The sequence below is a fragment of the Sarcophilus harrisii genome, chromosome 3 (assembly GCF_902635505.1).
Source record: "Sarcophilus harrisii chromosome 3, mSarHar1.11, whole genome shotgun sequence".
In the NCBI taxonomy this organism is placed as follows: domain Eukaryota; kingdom Metazoa; phylum Chordata; class Mammalia; order Dasyuromorphia; family Dasyuridae; genus Sarcophilus; species Sarcophilus harrisii.
The window spans coordinates 2,926,402-2,945,526 of NC_045428.1; the positions used below are offsets into that span (position 1 = coordinate 2,926,402).

At 47.7% G+C, this 19,125-nt stretch overlaps 1 protein-coding gene across 3 annotated transcripts in view; it reads left to right on the forward strand.

Annotated features, from left to right (window-relative positions):
* The first annotated feature begins 18,376 nt into the window (after nucleotides 1-18,376).
* Nucleotides 18,377-19,125, forward strand: part of ATP13A3 (ATPase 13A3) — a 63,362-nt gene continuing 62,613 nt past the window's right edge. For all 3 annotated transcript variants that reach the window (XM_031957386.1, XM_031957388.1, XM_031957389.1), the window contains exon 1: nucleotides 18,377-18,416. The gene's annotated coding sequence lies outside the window, so the exon portion shown is untranslated. The remainder of the gene's footprint in view (nucleotides 18,417-19,125) is intronic.

The following is a 19,125-nucleotide window of genomic DNA, read 5'->3' on the forward strand; positions in this document are numbered from 1 at the left end:
ATGTATACATATATTGTATTTAACATATACTTTAACATATTTAACATGTATTGGTCTACCTGCATCTGGGGGAGGGGGTGGGGGAAAGGAGGGGAAAAGTTGGAACAGCAGGTTTTGCAAGGGCCAATGCTGAAAAAATTATCCATGCATATGTCTTATAAATAAAAAGCTATAAGAAAAAAAAAAAGAAAATAGTGGTTAGTTAGTGAGTCAGTCAATAAAGATATTTATTAGCACTTACGTATTCTAAGCACTGGGACTACAAAGAAAAGCCAAAAACAAACAAACAAACAAACAAAAATAAAAACAACACTTCTTGGGGAATGGGATGTTGGTAACGAAAGTTACAGCCTGGAAAGGGAGGAGAAGGCAGATGATGAAGGGACAAAAGATCGAAATGAGGGTTTGTATTTGCTCCTGGAGGCCATAGGGAGCCCCTGGAGGCCATAGGGAACCCCTGGAGTTGATTGAGTAGGATGTGACATGCCCATAACTGCAGTTTAGGACTGTCCCTTTGGTGGATAAATTAGGGAGACACTGAGGCAGACAGACTTCCCTCCCACCCCCACTCCCCCCCCCCCAAAGTGGCTCATGCGATGGACCAAGTGTAGGGTGAGGAGAGCCTGCAGGGTGGGAAGGGATCAGAGGCAAGGAGGGGGTTTATTCAAGAGATGCCTTGAAGGTAGAACGAACAGAACTGACAGTAAACTGGACATTTGGGGTGAAAGGTGCTTGTAAATAGGACATACATGGAGCAGATGGAGATTGAGATGTTGAGGAAACAGACAATCAATTTCATCATGTCCCTCCCCCTCCTCTATAAATTTGTTAGAAGATAAAATCATCACAGATAAGCCCCAAATCCCGAAACTCCATAGCCAGATGGTATCAGTCCAGCCACTCCCAGCTCCTGGGGCCTCTGGAAGACTAAAGGGCCAAGCAAAGGCTCCTCCCATAGCCTTGTCTCAGGGAGGCCCCAAACCCAAGCCGGTTCTTCACTTGTCACCAGCCGCTCTGCTTGGTCTTGACTCCACCCCTATCACTATCCTGATACCTCCAAAAGGGGCCTTTCTCCCTTCCTCCTTCCCTTAGTCTTTCAGTTTCTTCTTCTGGACTGTCTTCCCCCCTTGGACTACAAGTTCTTTCTTGTTTTCATTTGTATCTCCAGCTCTTAGGACAGTATGTGGCACACAGTAGTATAATTTTAAGAAATTATATATTTTATCTAACAAAATAGTGATCCTGCCCTCAAAGAGTTTACAATCTGTGGTAGTGGACACTAAGTACATGTAGAGTATACCAAAATTCATTAAAAATGAAGGAAATATTTTCTTATTTTTGTTTTTTGGGAGTTTTTGGGAAATATTTTCTTGTTGAGAATGGAGAGAAGGGGATGGGGAAAGACTTCATGTCATCAATGATAAAAAACCACCATTTTTAAAATTTCAAATTTTTAAATAATAGCTTTTTATTTTCAAAATACACATAAAGCTAGTTTTGAACATTCACCCTTGCAAAGCCTTGTGCTCTAATTTTTTTCTCTCTCTCTTCTTCCACCCTCCCCTAAACAGCAAGATAATTGTGGAAATATGTATAGACTTGCAAGTCTTCTATACATATTTCCACAATTATCTTGCTACACAAGAAAAATCAGATTAAAAAAGGAAAAATGAGAAAAAACAAAACAAAATACAAGCAAAGAACAACAAAAAGAGTGAAAATGCTATGTTGTGAGCCACACTCAGTTCCCTCAGTCTCTCTCCGGGCTCTCTTCATCACAAGATCATTGGAACTGACCTGAATTAGAACTGAATCTTGAAAAAAGCCACATCTATCAGAGCTGATCATCATATAAATCTGTAAAAATGTTAAAATGAGTTGTAGAAGGAAAAGGCAAACCTCTGCAGTAACTCTGCCCCAAAAGTATCGCTGCCATTTCCTTCTCTGACTTTCCAGGTGAGGAAAGTGAGGCAGACGGCAGTGTCTGAGGCTAGTTTGAGCTCGGGTCTTGATTCCAGGCAGATCTAGGTGAATCTCCCTTTCAAGAAGCAGCCCCTCATGCTTGGTGAGGGCCTCCATGTTCCTCTGGAGCCTTCCTTCCTCTCCAGTCTCACGCACTCTTGGGGATGGCTCCAAGCTCATTTCTTTAAGAGGTGGATCTTTTTTCTGAGACCGGCGGCTCCCAGGGCAGCTTTGGGCCCTTCCTTCCCTCACTGTGGTTTCTCTCCAGATCTCCTTCATTTGTACTGATTGAGCTAAAGAGAAAGTTCAGAACCTGCCCGACTCCAAATAGCTCTTCAGTCACCGAGGGGAGGCTGGTGTCCTGCCTGCCTGGGAGTGGCTCTGGCTAGTCCGCAGGCAGTGGGGCTGGGGGCCAGCTTGCCAGCTGCCCCGGAGTTCGGGCCCATGCCCCAGAGAATAGCCTTTCCTATTTTTGGGTGATGTCAGACATTGTTGGTTTTACCCCAGGGCAGAGAGGAGTCCGGAGGAGCTTAAAGAAAATGGAACAACGTCCTCCCGGCCTCCTCCCATTCCCATCATCTCTAGGTAGGGGGTGGGGGTTGGGGAGTTCTGACTCAGCCCCTGTTTGTGGCAATGGGAAGCGCAGCCCCTCTGAGGCTGATGGAGACTTCTCTCGGCTGTGCACCCCCATCAGGATGACGTAGGTGCCCAAGGCTCGGAAAGGGTCCTGGCTTGGGCTGCATTTGAACCCTCCTGACCGGGAGGCTCATTATCCACTGGCCTCTTCTCCAGTGCTCCAGCCTCGGAAGGGACAGAGCCGCCTTTCTCTCTGTTAGCCTTCCCCCAGGTGGGCCCAGGCTTTGCCCCAAAAAAGTCCCATTTCTGGCTCCTGATTTCATCCCAGCAGAAGTGAAAGGGGCTCTCAGCCACAGGGAAGCTCCAAAGTGGACACGATGTTATTGAACATCGGGCTGCTACTGATACCTGAGAACTGTTGGTCCCATGGAGGGAGTCCTGCCCACACATTGGGGTCAGAGCACAGTACTTTGCACCTAACAGGACTTAATGAAATTTTCATTCATTCATCATTGACAGGCTGGAGACCTAACATTCAATCCCTGTGATTGGGAGAGAATCTGGCCCTGATGGACTCAGAAGAAAGGTTTTATTGGAAAGTGAAGAGATTTCACTGAGTATTGATTGGGTGCTCCCAGAGTAAAGGGCCCTGACTCACAAAAAGGCAGAGGAGGGACTTAAAAAGGTGGGACCTGCCCCCACCCCCCACCCTGAGTGAGATGCCCCTCCTCAAAGGATCCTTGGAAAGCCTTGTGGTGTCTGGAGCTGTCTGCAATCCAAGAGAGGTTCTCCGCCAGAAGCCTGCACCATTTTGAGGCACACCGAGTGGTGGACCACGGTAAGAGAACCTGCCTCTTTCTTCCTCGTCCTATTCTGTGCCTGGGGAGGGGGCAACCTCATGTAGTAGAAAGGCTTTGAAAAAAGAAGGCAGGGGTCTGAACCCCAACTTTGCTGCTTCATGTGCCCCCAGGCAAGGGGTTCTCACCCTCTTTGTCAGGCAAGTAAAGGAGTGAAGCTCTCTGACTCCAGCTCTAGGGCCAGGGGGCATTCCCCTAGGGACTGGACTCTTCCACAGGGAAAAAGATAAGCAGGTCATCTCTTCTCTTCCCCACATGACCATCAGGCCACAGAGGAGCCTGGCCTAAGTGTAGAATAATAGGGAAAAGTCTTTGTTGTATTGTTGATGCTGGGTGAGTCTGATTGATGGACAAGATTTTTCCTTTTGATCCATGGATTTTTCCACATCTTACTTGATTCCTCTCAGGGCCCTTCTTTCTTTTTTTATTAAGAAAATTAACATTTTATTGGTAGCTCTTCTTTTTACATCACATTCATTTTTGAGTCTATTCCATCCTCACCCTAGGAAAAAGGAGGAGGGGTCAGCAAGTATAGCTTGCTGAGAGTGGCTGGATCCACACTGGCACAAGAGGTCTCCCCTTACCCCCTAACTCCCATCTGCTAATTTCCACAAAGGTATACACTCTTCTGGAACCCGGGGTGATCACTATCATTACCCAAAAGTTGTATTCTCCGTTTTTTCCCTAATTCTATTGATTGCATTGTGTATCAGTTCATATAAGTCTTCTCATACTTCTCTGAGGTTTCATATACATAATTTCTTACAGGAAAGCACTTTATTATTGTTATCTATTACACAATTTGTGCTTGTCTCTGTCTCTTTCTGCTCTTTGTTATAGTTTTAAAACGATTCATTGATATGTTTTCTTTCTTGTCTTTTCTTTTGCTTTGAAGTTTCCCTCCAATTCCTCCCATTCCCTTCTACTTGCCTTCCCCGACCCCCAAAGAAAAATAAAACTCCTCCCTTGTTTTTTTTTTTTTTCTTTTTTTTTTTTATTTAATAGCCTTTTATTTACAGGATATATACATGGGTAACTTTACAGCATTAACAATTGCCAAACCTCTTGTTCCAATTTTTCACCTCTTACCCCCCCCACCCCCTCCCCTAAATGGCAGGATGACCAGTAGATGTTAAATATATTAAAATATAACTTAGATACACAATAAGTATACATGACCAAAACATTATTTTGCTGTACAAAAAGAATCAGACTCTGAATTATTGTACAATTAGCTTGTGAAGGAAATCAAAAATGCAGGTGTGCATAAATATAGGGATTGGGAATTCAATGTAATGGTTTTTAGTCATCTCCCAGAGTTCTTTTTCTGGGCATAGCTAGTTCAGTTCATTACTGCTCCATTAGAAATGATTTGGTTGATCTCGTTGCTGAGGATGGCCTGATCCATCAGAACTGGTCATCATCTAGTATTGTTGTTGAAGTATATAATGATCTCCTGGTCCTGCTCATTTCACTCAGCATCAGTTCGTGTAAGTCTCTCCAGGCCTTTCTGAAATCATCCTGTTGGTCATTTCTTACAGAACAGTAATATTCCATAATATTCATATACCACAATTTATTCAGCCATTCTCCAACTGATGGACATCCATTCAGTTTCCAGTTTCTAGCCACTACAAAAAGGGCTGCCACAAACATTCGTGCACATACAGGTCCCTTTCCCTTCTTTATAATCTCTTTGGGATATAATCCCAGTAGTAACACTGCTGGATCAAAGGGTATGCACAAAAACTCCTCCCTTGTAACAGATAAGTATAGTCTCTCTCATTCACCTATGGATGATGACTAATGTTTATGACTCATCAGTGCCTGTAGTCCAGCTCCTAGCTGCCTGGAAGTGGAGAATCATCCTCAGCCTCTAGTCTCCATTGGCCATTAAAGTGATCAGAGCTCTAAAGTCTTCTAAGATACCTTATCTTCTATGATGTAGACAGTGAATAAATTATTCTCCTGGGTTTGTTCACTTTGTTCTGCATTAGTTCAGCCCAGCCTTCCCAGGTTTCTCTGAATCAGCTTCTTGTTGTCATTACTTACTAAGTAATAATAACTGAGGGATGGTCATCGTGCCATAATTGGTTTAGCCATTCCCCACTTGTTAGATAACCTCTCAGTTTCCAGTTCCTTTGACCAGTCCTGGAGTCAGGAAGACCTGAGTTTAAAACTGGCCTTGGGCTGTAGTTCTTTTTTTTTTTTTTAATTGACTCAGTTTCCTATACATTATGCAAAACCTTTTCAATTTCAGCTAGTCAAAATTGTTCAGATAGCTCTGGTGATTTCTCTATTCCTTGTTTGGTCAAGAATTCTTCTTCCATCCATAGTTATAAAAGGTAATTCCTCTTTCTTCTAACTTATGATAGGGCATCTTATATATAACTTATGTACGCATTTGGAACTTAGTGTGCCATATTGTATAAGATGTGTTGCCGTGTCTAATTTCTGCCAGATTGGTTTCCAATTTTCTCAGCTACTTTATCATAAATATAGAGATCTTTTACCTCAGAAGTCAGAGGTAAGATAAGATAACTAAGTTGAATTGTTTCTGTGTTTCTGTTCCTGATCTGTTCCATTGATTAGTTTTTCTACTTTTTAAATCAGTAGTAAATATTATAATTCTGCTTTGTTGGGAATCGGGAGTCGGGAGTTGGGAGGCAGTGTACATTTACTTTGAGATCTGATACTTATAGGCCTCCTTACTTTTCACTTCCCCCTTATTGCTATTAAAATTCTTGACCTTTTGTTATTCCATATGAATTTTATTTCATCTAATTCTATTAAGTAATTATGTTTCTTCAGTTTGAATAGCATGGCACTGAATCTATAAATTTATGTTGTCTAATTCTATCAAGTTATATTTTTCTATAGTTTGAGTTGCATGGTACTGAATCTATAAACTTATTTAGTAGTATTGACATTTTTGTTATATTGACATGGTCCAACCATAACCAACCATAAATAATCTGTCCATTTAGATCTGTCTTTATTTTTATCAAGAATACTTTTATAGTTATGTGATATCTTGGTAGCTGGACTCCCAGATTTTTTAAAAAATTTATTTCAATGTTATTTTGAATAGAATTTATTTTTCTATCTCTTCCTGCTGGATTTTTCTGGTAATGGACAAAATGACTTGCGTCCTTTTGTTATATGTCTTTCCATTTTACTGATGCCACTAATTTTTTCCACTAATTTTTCCAAGTAAACCCTTATGCCTTCTGCAAAGAGCAATAATGTTGTTTCCTGTTTGCCTATGTTTATTTATACCTTCAATTTCTTCTTCCTGTTTTATTGCTATAACTTAGAACTATATCAAATAATAAAGACGACAGCGGACATCCTTACTTTACCCCTAATCTTATTAGAAAAGCCGCTAGCATTTCTTTATTATCGGTATTCTTGGTTGGTTTTCAGGGCTTTTCATTTTTGGGCTGTGATGATGAATGTGATATTTTGCTTAAGATTTAAAGTCACTGCATTTTCTTGTCTCCTCGGTAGATGTTGAGCTTTCTATTCAAATTTCATTTCGAGATTGGATAGGGCTAGGGCATACAGGGCCATGCCAGAGGCAGAAATCCCCTCTGCGAATACAAGTGTTCTCTACCTTCTGTGCAGTTGAATATATTAGAGAATTGCCCAGCTCATGGAGAACACTTGCAAGACAGGGAAGGAATCAAGGAAGCTGGAAATTCAGGGGTTATGAGGTCCTTGGCTCTCTCTTGTCTCAAGAATTTATCTCTATTGGATCTAGAAGTAAATTAACCTTGAAGACTCCACAAAGGACCCGCCACAGCATCGACAATGACTTTAGTGGTCATGGTGATCCCATCAGAGGCCAGGCATTTGTGTCCTGTGGTTCCGGGGGCTAAAGATGTCCCACAGGCCGCTCTATCCATGGTGCTAAAAAGTGCCACTAAAATAATGAGCAAGTTGTGGATGTGCAAACAGCTGCTTCCCTGGAAACATCTGGGTCACAATTCAGCAGCAACAGTGGCGAGACAGTGTCTGGTTTTGACTAGAACAGAAGGCTGACCCAGAGAATGGAGACTAAACCCTCTGTCCAGGCAGCCTGAAGATTTACTTGAAAAGTCTGGGTCGGGGTAATAACCAGACGACTCAAACTGGCCCATTGGCATCTATCCACTGGAGCAGGTGGTGAAAGGAGTTTCCCCATGGGCCAGGTAGGCTTGTCAAGAGGAGAAAACGATGGTACCAGAACCTATTTAGGGAATGTCCTTTCTAGATCAAAACCTACTCCAAGGAGATGCGATTGAAGCTGGCCAGATGGGCTTAAGAACAAGTAGATTGTGGAATCATGAAGGCCTGGGAGAGGGGAGCAAGGAGGGCCTGAGGAGGATAGGAGGTGTTAGTGCAGGAAAAAGGGCTCCTGCCCTGTCCAAGGAACAGCCTGGCAATTAATGAAGTGCCGACAGATCCAAACCAAACTCCTGCCTCAGAGCTGTTTGTGGCTATGGTCAGACACATAGTGGGCCCCAGTTCTCCTATGCAAGATGGTATTAGTCCATGACATCTGTGCAGGAAGGATCTGGTGCAATCAATTACGTGTTCAGTGCCCTCCCTTTCCCCTTTGATTTTCAGTTGCATGGAAAATAGTTGGTTTTTGAATTGTTATTTTTCCACATTTGGCTTTGAACTTGACTGTGACTGCTCAGTGCCAGGAATTCGCCTCCTCCCTCACCTCACCCACAGGCACACGTGGGCTCACAAGCCGATCTCTCACCCATTCAGCCTCATGGTCCCACACTAGTTCCAGAGACAACTGTGGCCCAGACCTTCCGTTCTATGCTCCTCCCTGATCCTGGGGGGTCTGAAAAGAACTGTTAGAGATGGGATGTAACCCTCATCACTGGCCTTGTAAAAAAAAGGTAGAAAATATGGGTTAGGCTGCCCCATTCCAGCATATCCTAGGTGAAGGGCGCTCATGAGGTCAGGGGAAGGACCTGTATAAATAGATAAAGGAACGGAGGTCCCAGAGCTGGGACTGGGGAAATTCGCACTTCCTAGGGACCGATCCACAGTGCTGAGCCACATTAACTTTTTGGAAGCGGACTCTTAATCCTCTGGGCTTTGGATCGTGCCCAAAGTGGGTAATATTAGAGAGTTAGTGCAGCAAAGGAGGGATGCCCTTTGGTTTGGTGGATTCTATCGAGGAGAAAAGGGTGAGAGGGATGGGGCAGGCTGAAGACCCCAGAAGCGAGAGGTCTCTCTAGGATTTCATGTGCGGGACTTTTGCCAATCTCTTCTTTCCCTTGATGTCTTAGAGTCAGGTCCACTTGGTAGAACCTGGTATCTCTGATTGCAACAAAGAAGAAATTGTTCTCAAATCTCCCTCCCAAAAATCTAAACCAATAAACGTGACCCTGCCGAGAGCGGGGATTCTGAGGCCCCCTCACTGGGTTTGGGGCACCCAGAAGGAGTCAGTAGGTTTTTTTCCTCTTCTTATACCCACGCCATTCCTTACACCCAAGAAGTTTTGGTGGCCACCAAACTTTATTTGATAGGAAGGGAAAATGACATGGTGAGAAGTGGGGGAGGTCAGCAGAGAGGGGTGGAGAACTCCACCAGAGCTAGTCCCCTCTGAAAGGGAGGAGAAATCATGTCCCTGCTTCCTGATCATACCTCTAGAGCTGGACGGGATCTCAGACGACATCTAGTCCGATCCCTTTATCTCGTGGCTGAGGAAACTAAGCCCAAGATGTTCAGTGATTTGCCTGAGATTCCTGAGAGGCAGAATCTGAACTCAGAACTTCTGTCTCTAATGCATGAATGTGAGCTGGTCTCTCATGGACAAAGGAGGTGAATCCTCTGTCTCAGCCATCACTTTCTTGGGACTGAACTGGGGAAGCTTATGTTTCCCTTTGCTTGTAACTGGAGCTCATGGGATTGTGGAGGCAAGGGCAGAGGAGCAAGTACTCAGAGAATGGGCAACTCCTCCAACTTCCCTTTGCTCTACTTGGGGTTCTGGTTCCCAGACTCCTCCCAAGCCATCAAAAACCCATCGAACAATGACTGTACCAATTGTTGCGTTCTAGAATAATGGAAGGACCCTAGAGACCAGGACTGTAGCTACTTAGGTGGCAACAGTAGGAGAAGGAAAGGATTTAAGAATAAAAGCCTCTTGAGGGGAGGAGTTAGTTCCTTTTTGTCTCCCTTTGCCAGGGTTTAGTCCCAGACAGAGTTTTTACTTCAGAGTGGCCAGAAGCCAGAACCATTGTTCCCTCCCATGATGCAGATCTCTGTCCATTCCCACCCAACCTTCGTGGCTGACTTTCTTCCTTGGCTTCCTGCACCTGCATCAGAAGGGCTCACAATGCTGGGTTCTTTCCTCAAGTCCTCTGGATTTCAGTTGGATGTAGCCTGGCCTGCTCAGTGGCCAGTGGCTTGTATTCCCATTTTCGCTCTTTCACTGCACATGCGGCAATCTACTCACATGCTCTGCAGGATCCTTGCCATAGGTTCTTAAAAAGAATAGATTTTGATTCTCTCTTGCCTACATTTCCCCTCTGTATCCCTCCCCCTTCTAGAAAGTTAATACTGATATTATTTTTTAAAAAGCTATAGAAGAGAGACAAACACAACAAAAACACTTTTAAAAAAGAGATATTATATATAATGTTGTAGACTCTTGGGGGGTGAGGAGCCCCTCCCCTGCTTTGACAAAAAGTGGAGGAGAGTGTGTGTGTGGGGGGGGTATTGCTTTCTCTTCTACAGAGCCAAACTTGATCTTTCTAATTATCTAACATTTAGTATCATTCATTTTTTTTTTTTTTTTGGTTACTCTTTCTAGTTACTAGTTCTTAGTTTCTAGTTTCTAGTTCTTAGTTTTTTTTTGTTTGCTCATTAAAAAAATTTAAAGCTAATTTATCATTATTGTTATTTCTTGAATCACTAATTTCTCTTAGTTTCCCTCCCCATTCTGGAGAGGCATCCTCTATACCAAATAAATGAGTTGTTTTTATTTTTTGTTTAAAGACAAAAGAAAAAGATAAGAAAAAAATCAACATAATTGCTTAATATGAAGAAAAAGTCTAAAAATATGTATAAGGTGCCATACTTGTAGATCTGCCACCTCTCTGAGAAGGATGGGAGGGGGATAGTTTTCAAATACCTTTCTAGGAACCAGGGTTATACTTTGTAATTTTGCGACATTTCTTTTTGATTCTTTTTGGTCTGGTTGTTCTTTTTATTTACATTGTTGTAGTCACAGGGTACATTGTTTTTCTGGCTCTGCTTCTCTTACTTCGAATCATTGGTTCTTCTAAGTCTTTTTAAACTTCTGCATTCATCATGTTAATGGTTTCATAAAGTACAGAAATATTTGGCAGCTAGGTGATATCAGTGCCCAGAATGTGGAACACGGAAACAGGAGGACTTGAATTGAAATCTAGCCTCAGATACTTACTAGGTGTGTGACCCTAGGCATGTGCCTTAATCTCTCTTGGACTGTTTTTCAGATGTAATATGAAGATAAAATAATAGCATTTATATCCTAAGGTTGTTGCAAAGATCAAATCAGAGAATATTTATAAAGTGTTGTGCAAACTTTTGATTTGCTGTTCAAGTGTACACTTCTATTGTTATTGTTATTCTATTACACTCATGTACAATTTATTTAGCCATTCCTGATTGATCGATTTTATTTCTAATTCTTTGCTTCTGCCACAAAAAGTGCTTTTATAAATATCCTGATATAGAGAGAGAGCTTTTCTTTTCATGAGCAAGCCCCTTGGTTTATATGCCAGCAGGGGAATCTCTGGGGCAAAGGGATTGAAAGTCTTAGTTCCTAATTTGCATAAATCTAGGTTGTTTTCCAAAATGGTCTACTAATTCACTTCACTTTTGGATTAGCATGCCCGACTTTCCAAAGTCACTCCAACATCGACTTTTATCATCTTTGTCGATGGATGGATGTGAACTGAAACTGGAAAGCTGTTTTGATTTGAATTTTTCTTATTAGAGATTTGAAACATGCTTTCATGTGGTTTTCAATTTCAAGTTTTCAATTCTTCTTTTGAGAATTATATATCCTTTGATCAGTTTTCATATCACTTGGCTTCTGATCATGTAAATTTGATTATTTCTCCCTGTATCTTGGCTGTTGATCCACTGACTATCAGAGATGTTTTCTAAATGTATTTATTCAATCTCTTTCCTTTTCATTCTTGACATATGAGTTTTGTTTGTGCCAAGGCTTTTCAGCTTTATGTAATCAAATGATTTATTTTGCTTTTATAATTTCCTCTATTCCTTATGTGGTGAAGAATTAATCTCACAGAGATGAAAAAATATATAATTTGCTTCTCTTCTCATTATTTGATGTTCTTGTTTTTGCTTGTCAGGTCATGTATATATTTTGAGTTTATTTGGATTATGCTATAATATAAATTGTTGTTCTAAGCCTACTTCCTTCTTTCAGACTTCTTTCCATTTTCCCCAGTAGTTCTGATCAAATAAAGCATTCTTTTCTAGGTAAATGTGTATGTGTGTGCGTGTGTGTGTGTGTGTGCGCTGATCTCTGGGTTATTGGGTTCAATTGTTTCTGATACTTCTTTGTCTGGTCTTTTTATTGATCTATTTTTCTTTCTTCCTTTCTTTTTTAAAGTGGTACCAAATGGTTTTTATAATTGCTGCTTTATAAAATAATTTATTATTCCTGTTTCTTTCCTGTCATTTTCATTATTTTCCTTGATATTTTCTATCTCTGTTTCTCCAATGTATTTTATTATTTTATCTAGTTCTGTAAACTGTCCCTTTCATAGTTCGATCAACTTCGATAGTATTATCATTCTTATCTTTTGGCACGGTCTAGTTATAAGCAATGGATATTGCTCCAGTAATTTAAATATCTTTATTTAAAGACTACTTTGTAATTGACTATATATAGAGTATATGTGTATATACATACATATATATTCATATATATGTATATGTGTATTCCATATTCTTTGGTAAATTGACTTGTCTCAATTAGTTTGTTGATTTCCCAGGACTTTTTAAGTACTCCATTATGTCACCAACAAATAGGAATAATTTGGCCTCCTCTTGGCCTATTTTTATGTCATCTGTTCTTTTCCTTGTCCTATTGCTATTGCTAGCATTTTGAAGAGAGTGGCCAGCCTTGCTTTATTCCTAAATTTAATGAAAAATCTTTTAGTGTTTCCCCACTGCATATTTTTGCTTATGCGAATTTAGGGTTTAGGGTTAGGCTGATTTTCTTTTTAACATACTAAAAGAATAAGATCTCCCTAGCTGTATTTTGCAGATTTAAAAGCACCGATGAAGATTGTTCTTTGTCAAAGGTTTTTTTCTGCATATATTGAGGTTTTGGATGCCTTTGTTTTTAATGTGATTGTTGTGTTTATTGTTTTTCCCTACAGATTCATAATAAATGTTAAGCTGAATTGAGGGAATATGACTGATTTTCCTGGCCTCTCCCAAAGGCTTCCGTGCTCAGCATTTAATAAAAAGGCTCATTCTATCTTTGGAAAAAAAACAAAAAAACCCAAAACCTTTTACTAAGCAATTCTTCATCTTTTTAATTGGAAGTTACAATTTGTATAAACTTATGATAAAGCATATTTATTGCACATTGAATATTAACCAATAACTCACATTTTTAAAAGCTTTTTATTTTCAAAACACATGCATGGATAGTTTTCAACATTCACCCTTGCAAAACCTTCTGTTTCCAATTTTTTTTCTCTCTCTCTTTCCCTCCACCCCCACCTCCCCTAGACAGCAAGTAATCCAATATATATATAACTCAGGGATTTTATAATTCAGTTCATAAAGGACAGAGCTCTAATACTTCTATGGCAATGCAAATATGATCACCCTCTGCCTCTGTGACCACAGGCAGCTCACCTCCCTCTCTGAATCTGTTTCCCTATCTGCATATGGAGGTGACAATGCTTCCCAGTTCAAAAGAAAGGTGCTTTGTAAATCTTAGGGTGCTCTAGAAAGGGAAGCTACGATTCTCTTCATTTGAAAACAACTTTGCTGCAAGTTCTTCAGTTCCCTTCGTCCCTGCTTTCTGTGCCTGCTGCCCCTGCCCTGCTCTGTCCTGTTCCACAGGGATTTGGACTGTTATTTCAGCCTCTTTGAGATTAAGAAATCTATTTGGGACAGGATTTTTTTTTTTTTCTCTTTTTGAAGATTTCTGGAGATATGGCTTAGTTAGAAGAGCCTCAAGGCTCTGGACTTTCCAGGAAGGAGTTTTCTTTCTCTAAACTGAGCTCTTTTCCTAGTCCCCATGGAAGTGAGGGAAATGTTTCTTTAAAGAATGATTTTTTTTTAATTTTTAAAAGCTATTTATTTTCAAACCCCATGCATAGTTTTCAGCATTCATCCTTGCAAAACCTTGTTCAGAATTTTTCTCCCTTCCTTCTCCCCACCCCCTCCTCTAGACGGCAAGTATCCCAGGATATATTAAACATGTTCAATTCTTTTATACATATTCCCATAATAATCTTGCTGCACAAGAAAAATCGGACCAAAAAGCAGAAAATCGAAAGAAAACAAAAATCAAGCAAATAACAACAAAAAAGTGAAAATGCTGTGTTGTGATCCACACTCAGTCCCCCACTGTCTCTCTCTGGGTGCAGAGGGCTCTGCCCATCACAAGACCATCGGAACTGGCCTGAACAACCTTGCTGTTGAAGGGTCAAGTCCATCAGAATTGATCATCATATAATCTTGTTGTTGCTCTGTACAATGTTCTCTGCGTTCTACTCACCCAAAGGAAGATCTTGATCTCTGAAGGACAGAGGGCAGTGAACGTTCAGTGGCTTCACAGCTTTTGGGTCCAAGCCTTCAAAAATCTGAGTCTGAATCATTCTCGGGACCCCGTTTTGGGAGACTGGTGAGAAATGCAAAACTGGCTTCCAGTGGCTAGGGCAAGGTGGGTCAGAGGGAGAGATGGCTCAGAGACGCTCAGCTCTTGGACTTCTAGGGAAAACCTCTGAGTGACTGCACACCATATGCAGGGCCAGATTCTGGAAACAAGAAGAGAGCTGTCTTATCCTCAGTCTGCCAATGGCAACAGCCCCCTTTTATGTCTCTAGGAAGACTTGTCTTATCAGCAGAAGAAGATCTGGAAGACATCTCGGCAAACTGGACAGAACCAAAATGACCCTCAAGATGCATGTAGGTTGCTTAGTACTGTCCTCCAGGACACATGTGGGAGCAGGATGATCACCTTACAGGCCAAATATTATCTCTTGGGGAGTCTTCCCGATGGATCCTCTAAGTTCTCTCCTCTTCAGGCTTTCAGGGGCTTTGGGATGTCATGAGTACTGACACACTCCCAGGTTCTTCTCTGAATCCCTCTGGAGGCTGCTCCCCTCCCTCCAGGCTAGTAGGCCTGGGCTCCACTGGGCCACTCAAGCAGCTCTGCTGTTCAGCTGGGACCCTTTGCCCTGGAAACCTGTCTGGCCCACTCCCGCTGCCCCCCTCCGTACCGGGGGGCTGCCATCTCTTCCACAGGGCAGAAAGTATCAGGGCTAAGGCAGCAGACACCCATTGTGCTGGACGTTTGAAGCCCGGTGGGTGACCTGAGGGGCCTTTGGGCCCCCAGTGACCAAGCAGAGCCCTCCCTGGTTCCTCCCGTGGGAGCAGAGACTTCAGCCATGTGAAGGCAAGCAGCGTGGACAAGTTTACCCCGGTGTAGGCCTGGCCTTTGCTTCCCAGGCTCTGCTCACTCGGTCTCCCTCCCGGCCTCTCACAAGCCGCAGCCCCGCTCCGGGCCGAAGCTGCCAGGCAGGCCGGAGGAGCCGGGGTTTGCCGGGGAAGCGGAAGCATCCGAGGATGCTCGCGAGGAATTGCCCCGGGACGCGTCTCCAGATCCCGGCGATATTCGCTGCATCTGCTGCCCAAGGCGGCCGGGATTGCCTCCCGGGTCGTTAGCCCGCTCGGAGGAGAAACCGAGCAGGAGGCGGGCGGGGCGCGCCGGAGCCCAGGAAGTGCCCGCGGGGCTGGATGTGGGCGGCGGGCCTCATGAGGGCACAAAGGAGGAAATTCTCTCTTGTTGGAGGGTAATAAAGACCCAGGGAAACTTGGCACTCGAGGCAGCCGCCCAGTTGATGGCTTCGGAAGCTCGCGACCTGAGGTTTGGTCCGGAAATGGAAACGCGAAGGCCTCTCTTCCCGCTGCCCGCGAGCCCCTTGAACGTCCAAGCCAAGCCGGGTCAGGCCGGTCCCTCGGGGAACCTGCGCAGAGCGTTCAGTGCTCTGGGGTCAGTCTGCTGCGGCTCGGGCCCGAGGAGGAGTGGCCCGGAGGACAGGCCGGCCCGTTCCACGGCTCCTGGATCGCCGCAGCGCAGTCAGTTCCTCAAGGCGTGTGCCCACGTCCCGTGCCCGGTCCGTGGGCGTGCGCGGGAGCCGGCATCGAGGCTCCCCAGAGCTTCCTCTTTTGCAACTTTCCCCAAGACTTCCCGTCTTACAATGAGCTCAGCAACCCGGGGCGGCCGCCTGGGCCCGCCGGCTCTGGGCCGAGGACCCCGGAGCGAGGGCGGAAGGGCTCCCGAGATGTCGGGCTCCGGCCGGTACTTGAACAGAGGAGGGAGGGAGAGAGAGGCCCCAGGTGGGGCTGAAACCCGCCGCAGGGGAGGCCGAGCCTTCCCCGGCGTCAGGCTGTTGGGAAACACCCCGTTAGCCGGAGCTAACCTCAGCAAGCTCGCTGGCTGGCATAACAACAATCCTTTGCGCTAAACCGCAGCATGATTGCAGGTGCTTTCTGGGACCAGCACGCAGCCAGGAAGCCCTGCCCGGAGTCCAGCTGTCACACGGTCGCTGACATTGTTGGGGCCACAGCGCACCGAGCAGCCCGAGGACTCGCTGCGGTCTCCCCACACGGGCCCAGTTGGGGGGGCCCCTCACAGGTACCCAGAGCCCTCTGAAACCGAACTGAATCCTGACTCCGGCCATGGGGCAGGAGGACACAAGCTTTGGGTGGCGCCAGGCCCCCCTTTTAATTAGCCCCGGCTTGGACTTCCCCTCCGCACAGCCACTGCGAACTTCCCCGGCCAGCCCTCCCCGCCTCTGCCTCCGAGAGACCTTCCTCCTCTGCACGGTCTCCCCCTTAGTCATCCGGCCCGCAGCAGGGTTTCAATCCTTGTATTTGCTCTTGGCTTAGAGTGTAGGTTTCTGCAAGCCGGGGGCTGTCTCCCCTCGGCATACAGCTGGTACTCAACATGTGCTGACAATTGGCTCCGAGTGTAACTGAAGGGGGGCTGTCTCCCCTCGGCATACAGCTGGTGCTTAGCACGTGCTGACGATTGGCTCGGAGTGTAACTGAAGGGGGGCTGTCTCCCAAGGCATACAGCTGGTACTCAACATGTGCTGACAATTGGCTCCGAGTGTAACTGAAGGGGGCTGTCTCCCCTCGGCATACAGCTGGTGCTTAGCACGTGCTGACGATTGGCTCGGAGTGTAACTGAAGGGGGGCTGTCTCCCTAGCCATACAGCTGGTGCTTGCCGCGTGCTGGCGGTGGCTCGAATGTAACTGAAGGGGCTGTCTCCCCTCGGCATACAGCTGGTGCTTAGCACGTGCTGACGATTGGCTCGGAGTGTAACTGAAGGGGGGCTGTCTCCCCTCGGCATACAGCTGGTGCTTAGCACGTGCTGACGATTGGCTCGGAGTGTAACTGAAGGGGGGCTGTCTCCCTAAGCATACAGCTATCTTGCACGTGCTGGCGATTGGCTCGGAGTGTAACTGAAGGGGGGCTGTCTCCCCTCGGCATACAGCTGGTGCTTAGCACGTGCTGACGATTGGCTCCGAGTGTAACTGAAGGGGGGCTGTCTCCCCTCGGCATACAGCTGGTACTCAACATGTGCTGACAATTGGCTCGGAGTGTAACTGAAGGGGGGCTGTCTCCCCTCGGCATACAGCTGGTGCTTAGCACGTGCTGACGATTGGCTCGGAGTGTAACTGAAGGGGGGCTGTCTCCCAAGGCATACAGCTGGTACTCAACATGTGCTGACGATTGGCTCGGAGTGTAACTGAAGGGGGGGGCTGTCTCCCCTCGGCATACAGCTGGTGCTTAGCACGTGCTGACGATTGGCTCGAGTGTAACCTGCAAGGGGGGGGCTGTCTCCCAGCGCATCAGCTGGTACTCAACTAGTGTGACGAGTTGCTCAGGTGTAACTGAAGGGGGGCTGTCTCCCCTCGGCATACAGCTGGTGCTTAGCACGTGCTGACGATTGGCTCGGAGTGCACGCTCCCGACAAGCACCGGGGGGGCAGGACCCCCATCTTCTGCGTTTCCCGGAGTCCTCCGCGCTCAGCAGGGACCGGGCGCTCGGCGAGGCCTGCCGGCCTTCAGCGCCAGGCCGCCATGCGTCCCGCGCGGCTCAGGGTGGAAACTCCGGGGGCGGCCCAGTGCGAGCCCGCCCTCCCGGCATCCCTGCGTCCCTCCCTGGGCCGCCAGCTCGCTCCCAGCCCGCCCGCGCGCGCGCCGAGGAGCCGGAGGGGCGGGACCACCAGGGGGCGTGGCTCCGGGCTTAGGCCCCGCCCTTCAGCGCCTGCCGTTTCCGCTCCCGCCCCCGCGCTTTGCCCTCGGGGGCTCGGGATGAGTCAATCACGTGACCTCACTTCCGGCGCGGGAGTCCCGAGCTCGCGCTCTCGTTGCCGCCGCCGCCGCCGCCGCCGCGCCGCGTGAGCCGCTCCCCCCGGCCCCCGCGTCGCCTGCGCCCCCGGCCCAGCCGCCGCCGCCCTCGTCCTGCCGGGCCGGGCCCGCCGCGGGCCGCTCCTGCGTCGTGAGCCGACTGACCGCCGCCCGCCGGCCGGAGGCCCTGAGGGACGGAGCGCGCGCTCCCGCGGCCCCCGCGCGGCCCCGGGAGCCCCCGGCCCAGCGGGCCCGCCCAGGGCCCCGGGGGCAGGGGGCGCAGGCCAGGCCATGGCTGGGCTGAGCGCGGCGGCGGGGAGACGACGAGGGAGGAGGACGGGGAGGACGACGCGGAGGGAGAGGAGGAGGAGGAGGAGGAGGAGGCCGGTGAGTGAGGGAGGTCGGGGGCGCCGGACCCCTCCTCCCCGGGGGCCGTGAGGGCGCGTGTCCGCCCCGGGCGCGCGTGGGGGCGCTCCGGCTCGGAGCGGCTCCGCCCTGGGGCCGCCGCGGGCTCTGCGGGAGCCCGGCCGGGGTCCCTTCCCCGCCCCCAGAGCCGAGCTCTCCCCGCTCCTGAGCCTCGACCCCCCGGAGAGCGCCTGGCCCGGGGCCTCCCGAGCCCCACGTGGGCTGCCCGGGGAGAAAGGGCCCGCTCCCGGGGGGGCGGGGCCGCGGGAGCTGCCGGGCCGCAGTGTGGCCTCCGGGTCACATGATGAGGCCCCCCCCCCCCGGGAGCGCCGCCCTCCGGGCTCTTCCTGGGGGCGCCCGGGGACCCCGACCCGCGCCGGCCGCGCCGCTGTCAGCCGGGCCGGGGGAGGCGGGCGGGGAGCTGTGGCTCGTTGCGGCAGCGAGGCCCGCGTTCCCCCGGCCCCGGAGATGCCCGGGACTCGGGCAGGGGAGCGGGAGCGGGGAAACGCTCGTTTGTGGAGACCGAGGTGTGGCTGCGGGCGAAGCGCCGAGGCGGGCGAAGCGCCGAGGCGGGCGCTCCCCGGCTCTGTCAGCTCCGCGCGGCGCGGGGCAGCCTGGAGAGGAGCGGGGGCAGCGGGGAGGGGGCCCGAGAACGGGGCAGGAGCGGCTCCCTCCGGCCCCGTCCGGCCCG